This window comes from Sciurus vulgaris (genome assembly GCF_902686455.1).
Source record: "Sciurus vulgaris genome assembly, chromosome: 7".
NCBI classification, from domain to species: domain Eukaryota; kingdom Metazoa; phylum Chordata; class Mammalia; order Rodentia; family Sciuridae; genus Sciurus; species Sciurus vulgaris.
The window spans coordinates 83,828,968-83,839,547 of NC_136467.1; positions in this window are offsets into that span (position 1 = coordinate 83,828,968).

The following is a 10,580-nucleotide window of genomic DNA, read 5'->3' on the forward strand; positions in this document are numbered from 1 at the left end:
AGGAGTAAATGCGTTGAGGACAGTATCTTGGTCTGTGTCATTCTAGGGTATGTGGGCGGAGAGGAAGGAGAAAGCGCGGTGTGTGATTGCTGTTCGTGGAGTCTGAGGGAGAGCCAAGTTTCTGACCGACCTCCTCATGGTCATTTTGATTGGCTTTGTGCTTTTTCATTTGCACCTTCGTCTCCTTTGGTTTATATGTCGCTTTTCTCTCCTTTTGTTACAGTCTATCCAATTTCTTCAGGCATTTTGTAGCTGTTACAAATCTAGGTCAACTGTACGTTAATGATTCTTCAAACAGGAGCTACTGATTCAATAGGAAATCGATTTTTCTGTCAAATATCACCACTAAGCGAATACTTTCCACAAATAGTTCACTCCACTGATTCTGTTTTGTTCTGATGTTGTTTCTTGAATTAAATTCTGGGGTTTGTATTTCCTTTTGACTATTCCACAATACCCTGGACTTGGTAGACTTGCAATATCTTGATAATCACTCAGGGACTTCTATTATCTTCCTCCTTCCTCTTGAAAACTGATTGACACTCCTACCACCTGTCCCCATCAGCAACTAACTCCAATTTCTCTCCATTCCAGTCTAGCAATTTCTGTCTCCTGTGGAATTCTAAAGGTTCGTCGTTCTGTCCCCAGATAAATATCAAAGCTGTAGTTGGCTTCTGCCTGTCATTCAGATTCATGTTCATCTTGTGTGATCTACCTGATTTTATTTCATCCTTTCTACCTTTTTCCTATGTTCTTGTCAGAAACAGCATACTATAATAAAAGATGTCATTTATATATAAATATATACATATATATGTGTGTATAAATATATACATATATGTGTGTAAATATATACATATATATGTGTGTATATATATATATATATATATGAAAAATATCAAGCACACAGAAATAACACCAAAAATCTTATTGGTATTCAAATTTTTAAATGTCTCCTGCTATATGTATTTTTGTTGCTTTAATGTGTTTGAGGATCCAAATAAACTCCACACATTGCAACTGGTTACTCTCTTTTAAATAATCCATAGTCCCCCTGACCCCCAACTGTGATTCATGTTGTAATATGTACTACTGGAGTAAATTATTTTTAAGGCCCTTCTCTTAGTGAAATGTGGGGGACCCACCAGTGATGTTCAGGTTTAGAGTTGTGGAATTCTGCAGTTGTGCCTTTAAAGCTCAGCTTTTTGACTGAAAAAGAGCACATGAACATAGTCTCTTTAATTATGCTTTCGTTTAAGGGGAGCCTCAAGCACTTTATGAAACTCACATACACATATATGACACAGTGGATTTGCCAAGGGAAACTAAGTTAAAATCTTTGTCTTTCAGGGAAGGGGAAGAATGTGCTAACCTTCAGGACAGTCTTTTATTTGCTTGCTTTTCGTCTTAAATCGGCAGTTTTCCCCTCTCAATATATTCTCTAGTACCAAGACCAGCCTTCCATGCTATTATTCCTTACAGTTTTCTGTCAATGCTCTTTAATAGCCAAACACTATGTTTTAGTAAGCTTTTGTGTCACTGCGATCAGCTGAGGGTGGTTTAAAAAATTATCACAGGGTAGATAGTCATAGCAATGCACAATGTATACATATATGGAAATACCACAGGGAAATACATTAATGTGTGTGAATAATTATAATAAAACTATTGCAACTGTGAGTTTAGCTTAGCAGTAGAGTGCTTGCTGGCATACTTTCTGGGGCTGATCTTCAGCACTGGGGGAAAAAAGCCATTACACATTGATTTTCTACCCCATTACATGTCTAAAACCAGAAGTTCTTTTAGTAGATGTGCACACTGAAGCAATACTATAGGCACGTACTGAACACTGAGTAACAAGTGCTATCTCAGTTACCAAACTGAGAATAGACCAACTCTGCAAAAAAGGCCATTGTAATGAGGCTATCTCAACTTTTTATTTTTGGTGTATATGACATACAAAAACATAAAACATTCTTAGTAGTGACTTCTAAACTTCTATTGTTTTTAACACAGAAGATATGGATTAAATGGATCTCAGAATTTCAACCCCTCCTCAAGTAAGGATCTTCTGTTCCTGGCAAAGGAAGCTTTTCTTGTGGTGTAAAGCTTTCTCTTCAAGTGATTATTATTATTATTATTTTTTTTTTACAAATATCAGGTGGGCTTTTATCTGAACACAAATTGTATGTAAACTAAAGTTTTGTGGAAATTTTGGTGCTTGAATCAGGGTTTTTATCATTTATTTTAAGAAGAATAGTTGTAGCTGTGAAGAAATCAATAATCTCATAATGTTTCCAATTAGTTTTCAATCCAATACCAAAAAATGAAAATTGGTCAACAATTGACTCAGGCAGTGGTAATCAGGAAACATACCCAGTGTTTCCAGTGTAGGTGTTGCTAAAGGAATTTTCACATCAAAGTTAGTAAACTTCTTTTTCTTCATTTTTTTCCCTGATGTATTACATGGAGATGTACTTTGGAAGTCTTCATTGTGGAGAGGTCTGCAAAGAGTGTAGTAATGGTTTTGCAGATCTATATTCTGCTAGCAGCTCCATCAGCATGGTGTTTCATCTCTCAGGTGTATGACAATGAATCTGTTCAGTCTTCAAGGAATAAAAAGATTTTACTATATTGTAATGTTCTTATTTTCTTTTATTATTAAAAAAGCTACTATTTTTAATAATAATACCTTTTCTGTACATACTATTTTACTAATGTATTGAGTTAGTAAACTTTATATTCTCATTTAAAAAAAGCTACTATCTTTTGGAGGCGAACTTACTCATTATTTAAGATAATATTTTGGGTTTTCAGGGACAGAAAGTAATGTGATTAATCAATGTAGTGGTTTTTGGTAAATAAAAGTTAGAAAATGATGCACATTTTACCACTTATGTTGAAAAGTGAAGTACTGGAATAAAAATTCCCTACAGTTGTGATATAATCGTCTCTGTAAATATTTGAAAAAATCGACTAATTTGAGATCAATATGCCTTCTCACTTTGCAGAGGAAGTTCTTTAATGAAATAATAATCCCCTTAGCTTTTTCTTGGGGAGATAGGAGAAGTTGACTCAATAAATTATAGTACTACATCTACTTGTTGAGATTAGTATATACTGTTCAACAATATTTTAATGATTTGAAGACTTAAAAATTTGCAATTAGCTTAAGAACACATAGGAACACTTTAAATCTTCAAAAACTGCTTTGAGTACTGGTGGGAAAATGAGGACAAACAATTTTGGAGAAAAATAAGGTCACTTAGTAAGCTTAGAAGATAAAATGAGATTTTTGAAAAATATTTATTTTTAGCTTTTTGTTAAAAATGACAATGCAACAATAATCTCAGTCTGTTCTTTGTATACTTTCTTTCATCTGAAATATCTCTATATAGTTGGAAAATGAATGAGGTTATTCAGTAAAGAATAGTTAACATTTAATTTATTCCAACATACATAAATTCTTACTTCTAGATCTTTATTTTTACTTAATCTTTGGGCGAAAGGAATCACTGAGTTACTATCATTATTTAAGACAGACAATGTGTCTCAGGGCTGAGGTAAAGTATGTTCAGTTTTTTGATCTCCCTGAGTCAGAATTCTACCCTGAGACTTCATGATTTCATTTATAATTTTGTGAACTTGTGGGACACAAGAGAACCATATTAAGATATTATTAAAATCACACTTTCAATGCTGAATATTGTTATAGGACTTAGAATTCTTTTTACTATTAGAATAGACCGATTTTGACTATATAGGAAGAAAACTCTAAAGTGTTCTAGAGGTGATTGATTGACCTATAAAGCATATTTCACTATATAAAAAGTATCATTTTAATTTTTTCCCAAATATAAATTTAATCCAGTTTATCCAGTTTATATTCCTTTTAAACATGTACAAAATTAGAAAATGCTCATTCATAGAAAAAATAAATTGGCTGTAAAGAATAATAATTATAATAGGAATGCTGAAAAATGTTATGTAGACAGATTAAAAGATTATGTTCTTATGATAAAATAATCTGAAATGGTGATAGTCTAAGGACAACTGAAAATTTACAGGGCATGATAAGGAGTATATGTTGGTTGATGTATTTTATACTCTTGTTTCATGGGGGAGGTCTATTTTTTAACCTTTACACAATAAACTCCTCATAGTTGTATAAATGACATGAGATTTATATATCAATCTTCTTTCAGATTTTGCATTCAAATCCTAATCTGATTCCTGATTTGTATATACTCTTTCCAGAATATATGTTTATTAAGATATTTTATAAAGAATAAAGGACGGGCTGGGGTTATGGCTCAGTGGTAGAGCACTCTCCCAGCATGCATGAGGCCCTGGGTGTGATCCTCAGCACCACAAAAAAATAAAATTGAGGTATTCTGTGTCCACCTACAACTCAAAAAAAAAAAAAAAAAAAAAAAAAAAAAAAAAAAAAAAAAAAAGGAAGTTAGGAAAATTATAAATAAAAACTTTAAAGGCCAGGTAGCCATTATTTTCTGTTTATAAAGAGGCAGCTGGGTGCAGTGGCACATATCTGTAAGTCTCAGCTACTTGAGAGGCTAAGGTTTGTTTACCCAAGGAATACCAGGCCAGCCTAACTAAAGTAGATAAAGAAAGGAAACAATGAGATTCACGTGCTTTAAGTTATAAATATCAGTAATGATGGAGATATATCAAAGGAGTAATTCCTTTCTTTTTTGATAACTTTATATCTCTGTGTCTAAATTTATGCACATATAGAAATGTTTATATAAAATTTTTAGATAATAGTGTAATACAATTTAATAGTATCAATACCACTTAAAAATAATTACTGGCATAGGACATTACTGACCATAGGCAGCTAAGAAACAGATGGTTTAATGGATTGGACAAATGCAAGATAACTATACAAAGTCCATTTCAAGCCTTAAAAATAAACTTATTTTTTGGCATTTTCATGTTGATTTGATTCAGCATGAGAATGAGAAGAACTGGGAAATAATTAGGTAAGTTGACATTTATTTATTCCAATATTTGTCCCAGATTATTTTAGATTTGACTGGAAAAGAATACTTACTTTGGACAGAGTATAGAACAAAAAGAACAGGATAATGTGGATAACATGATATACCTTACTTTCTGTGATTAGGACTTGACAAAATGATAAAGTTTTAAAATCACAAAATCCAGTCCCCCCCACCCACAAATCAGTAATGAAAACTTCTACATCCATAATAATTTATCTTCTTGGTGGCAAAAATAAAAACATGTCTGGCCTCAGTTACGATATAGCAGCCTCAACGGTGTCTCACACACATGTGCAAGCTTTGGACTTTTAGACTAAATATCAGAAAAAGCATTCATGAGAAATAGCAACTTTGTTTGTGACCCGGATAGGAAAGGGAAAGGGTGTTCCAGAATTTCCTTTTTAAACTTTTCCCTTAATGAACAAAATCCTAAATAAGGCTTTGCTAATTATCATGTGTTTTATTAATTTCAAGCGTTTTAGTTCATAAATGCAGTTGCTTGCAAGTGTAGCATTACAACTATCCTACATTCCATAGCACACCTGAGGCCTGGGTTCAATTCCATGATTCTGAAAAATTCTTTAGATCATACATGTTTCTTTCTAGTTTCGATACTCGCCTAAGTATCAATGGGTATACAAAAATATGTGTAAGAGTTGTGTTAAGTGGCAGGCTGAAAACAGCACTCGCAGTACTACCGCCATGTCTACTTCTGGAAATGATGCTGTGGGACCTATCATGCCGTGCTGTCTTTCCAGAAGTTCATTATTCTGTCTGCTGCTGCCTGTCGACCCCTTCTGGAATACTCTCGTTTACACAGAGAAGCAGTGTGGACACTGCTGTTGTTTCCACTCTTCTTGTCAGTGGGGCAGCTGCCCTGGGGTGATTGCAGTCACCTGTCCAGTTCTCAAGGCTGCAGGTGTTCTCACAGTCTGCTGGGTGGTGGTTGCAGTGTCGTTTCCAGTACTGTCACTGAGCAGTATGGCAAAGCGTTAGTTAATAGTGGTCAGCGAAGTGTCGCACCATTTTTGTGAACCATTTCTAAAATGTTAGATTTAATACTGAGATCATCAACCCTCCATTTCTTCTTATTCAAGTTAGGCATCAAATAATTGAACATTTTGAATAAGTGCAATGTTTAAGAGGAATACTATTTCGAGATGCTCTGAATTCTCATCATTTCTACAGAATAAAGCCAATATAAACATTCTTCAAATATATGCTGACCTTTGTGGTTTACAAATAAATTCTTTTTAAAGGTTTCAGCTGCATATTCAAATTGATTTAGTGGCAGACCACATGAATTGGTATCACTGACTCTACAATTTTAGGAATAGGCACAATGAAGGCGAAGTAGAAATATTTACTTTGCAGATATTTAGTTAGGGAGGCATTTGATAAATTAAAAAATAATTTTTTATTTAGTTGACATTCAACTTTGAATTAATTATACTTTACATCCTATTCTATATAGAATGTAATGCCTTGAACTTTTCATGATTAATTTAACATAAGTGAAAAAATTTCTGTTGATGCTATTTACTTACTTGGGCTAGAGTTGATTTATTTGGATCATTACACTAATTCTTTTAAAATGAAATTAGAATATATATGACTGATTCAATAGAAGGAAAAAATAAAACTGTTTTGTGTGTGCTGCACATTCATTATTGCTATAAAGTACAAATATGATTTTCTAAAATAAGCTTTGGAAGCAAAATTAATGCCAATGGAAACAAATTCAATTAAAGCATTTGTTTATTAACAGTTATAAGTAAAATGAATTTATTAGACGCAGTTTTATAGTGGCTATGGTCAGAACTTCAAATCAACTTTCTCTAGGCAGAGGGTTATAGCCTACCTGCTGGTGAAAATGTATGGCACAATTGGTACTCACCCTCAGTGGCAATAGGAGGTAAAAGACAAAAAGATGCATGTGTATAGCCAATGCCATAAGATTGAGATGAATATAGGTTTTTTTGTTTTTGGTGGTGGGGAATGGACCCAGGACCTCATGCTTGCTAGGCAAGTGATCTACCACTGATCTCTACTCTTAATCCACAGATTCCTTTTTAAGAAAACTAGTTTTGGAGAAATAATAGCATGCCTATCAACATCATGCTTGAAATACTAGCCAGACCAATTAGACAGACTAAAGAAATTAAAGGGATACAAATAGGAAAAGAGGAACCCAAGCTGTCACTATTTGCTGATGACATGATTCTTTATTTAGAGGATCCAAAAAACTCCAGAAAACTTCGAGACCTCATAAATTAATTCAGCAAAATAGCACGTTTATACAATCAACACGCATAAATCTAAAGCATTTTTATACATAAGCGATGAAACATCTGAAAGGGAAATGAGAAAAACAACTCCATTCACAATAGTCTCAAAAACAAAAACAAAAACAAAACTTGGGAATCAATCTAACCAAAGATGTAAAAGATCTCTACAATGAAAACTACAAAAAAGAGAGAAATTGAAGAAAGAAATTGAAGAAGACCTTAGAAGATGGAAAGATCTCCCTGGTTCTTGGATAGGCAGAATTTATATTACCAAAATGGCCATACTTCCAAAGGTGCTACACAGATTTAACACAATTCCAATTAAAATACCTATGACATTCCTCAGAGAAATAGAGAAAGCAATCATGAAATTCATCTGAAAGAATAAAAGACCCCGAATAGCCAAAGCAATCCTGGGCAGGAAGAGTGATGCAGGAGGTATCACAATACCAGACCTTAAACTCTACTACAGAGCAACAGTAACAAAAATGGCATGCTATTGGCACCAAAATAGAAACTTAGACCAATGGAATAGGATAGAAGACCCAGAGACAAACCCACATAAGTACAGTAACCTCATCCTAGACAAAGGTGCCAACAACTTACAATGGAGAAAAGATAGCCCCTCTTCAACAAATGGTGCTGGGAAAACTGGAAATCCATATGCAGTAAAATGAAATTAAACCCCTATCTCTCACCCTGCACAAAACTCAACTCAAAATGGATCAAGGATCTAGGAATTAGACCTGAGACCCTCACCAAACAGAAGAAAAGGTAGGCCTGAATCTCCATCATGTTGGCTTAGGACCAGCCTTCCTTAACAAGACCCCCATAACGCAAGAAATAAAAGCAAGAATCAATAAACGGGATGGATTCAAACTAAAAAAGCTTTTTCTCAGCAAAGGAAACAATCAATAATGTGAAAAGAGAGCCTACAGAGTGGGAGAAAATCTTTTCCACACACACTTCAGACAGAACACTAATCTCCAAAATTTATAAACAACTTAAAAAACTCCAACCCAAATACAAAGAACCCAATCAATAAATGGGCTAAGGAAATGGGCAGGCACTTCACAGAAGAAGATATACAGGTGATCAACAAACATATGAAAAAGTGCTCATCATCTCTAGTAATTAGAGAAATGCAAATTAAATCCACCCTAAGATTTCATCTAACTCCAATTAGAAGCAAGAATACAAGCAATAATAAGTGTTGGCATGGATGTGTGGGGGGAAAAGGCACACTTGTACATTGCTGGTGGAGTTGCAAATTGGTACAGCCATCTGGAAAGCAGTATGGAGATTCCTCAGAAAACTTGGAATGGACCCACCATTTGACCCAGCTATCCCACTCCTCGGTTTATACCCAAAGGACTTAAAATCAGCATACTACAGTGATGCAACCACATCAATGTTCACAGCTGCTCAATTCACAATAGCTAGATTATGGAACCAACCAAGATGCCCTTCAATTGATGAATGAACAAAGAAACTATGATATGTATACACAACGGAATATTATTCAGCCATAAAGAAGAATAAAATTATGGCATTTGCAGGTAAATAGATGGAGTTGGAGAATATCATGCTAAGTGAAATAGGCCAAGCCCAAAAAACCTAAGGTTGAACGTTTTCTCTGCTAAGTGCATGACAATATATAACGATGGGGGATAGCAGGGGGGAAGAGAAGAATGAAGGAACTTTGGATGGTGTAGAGGAAAAAGGGGTGGGAATGGAAAAACAGTAGAATGAAACAGACAGTATTACCCCATTATATGTATGATCACATGAATGGCATGAATCTACATCGTGTACAACCATAGAAATGAAAAGTTGTACCTCATTTGTGTACAATGAATCAAAATGCAGTCTGTAAAAATAAAAAAAATATTTTAATAAAAAAAAAAAAAAAAAAAAAAAAAAAAAAAGAAAAAGAAAGGAGACCATTGGGTAGAGAAAGGGGATAAGGAGGAGAGAGGAGAAAGGGTATTGGGGGATGAAACTGATCAAATTATTTATATGTATGTACAAATGATACCTATTATTTTGTATCATTAATATGTACCAATAATTTAAAAAGAAGCCTAGAATATAGTGAGACTGTTTCAAACATCTTAATTAGAAAAGAAAATCTTTTGTCTTTCAGAAAGTAGCAATTGTGATTTTTTAAAATTTTTATTTTACACTGGCTTTCGAATGTGTTGGCAAATGGGGAGCTGCCATTTGGGGAATGGGCTCCGAGTCCATGTGGGGTGTGGTTGGTCCAGCTAGGGGTCCTGGAAGTAGAGTGTGGTCAGTTGGGCTGGGGGGTCCTGCAGGTCCTGGCTGTTGCCCTAAAATGGTGGCAGCCAATGTAACCAAAACTAGGGTTCTGTGACAGTGGACTTCCAGGCAACAGCAGGCAGCTGGCAATCTGATGGCAGTCTGCAGTTGATCTGCAGGTTACCAGTGGATGATCGGCAGGTGGACCTCAGGCCTGGGTGATGGGTAGGTGAAAGACAGGCAATGGGCAGGCAAGAGGCAGGCAAACAGGCAAATGGTGGGTAATAGGAAGCAGTGAGCAATCTGCACTCAAAAAGTAGTTGATATGCTGGCAGACTGTGGATGATCAAGGTGGACAAAAGGGGTAAACAGCAGGGGATTGATAAGCAGCAAAGACTGCCTTCAGAGAAAGATTTTCCTCTGCTTGGAACCTGAATTATGGAGGGACAAGGAACAAAGACTCCCTCTAGTCTGCCATCTTGGATCTCCACAATTTTAATTTTTTAGTTTCGGAAAGGTTTTTTTTTTTTTTTTTTTTTTAAATTTGGTTCTATCATAAGATACTCAGTCAGGATTAAGTTCAGGAAAAGGTTTATTACAGTAGGCTTTGGTTATTTAGATTCCCTATATAATTCATTGTGACTCTCCAGTGTATGCTATGTGTCAGAAATTAACTTTATCAATTGACAACTAATATGATACCTTTAATCTATGTATACAGGGTGCCATAGATAAAACTGGTCTAATTTTTGAAGGATTTCTTCCCTAACTGCTCTGTAGAAGTGCAGGATTACATTCTACAGATTTTTTTTCTTTGAAGCAACAATCTTTATTCTTTTAAAAAAGTGCTTGCTAACTTAAAAATATTTTTCCTTAGGTATTTCATACTAAATTGATAACCTTCTTTATCAAATATGATGGAACCAAAATCATTATGAAGCCATGGCTAAGAAAAATCTGCCCATGATTAAATTTTAATTATTTCAGGTCTACTTAAGAAAAGTAG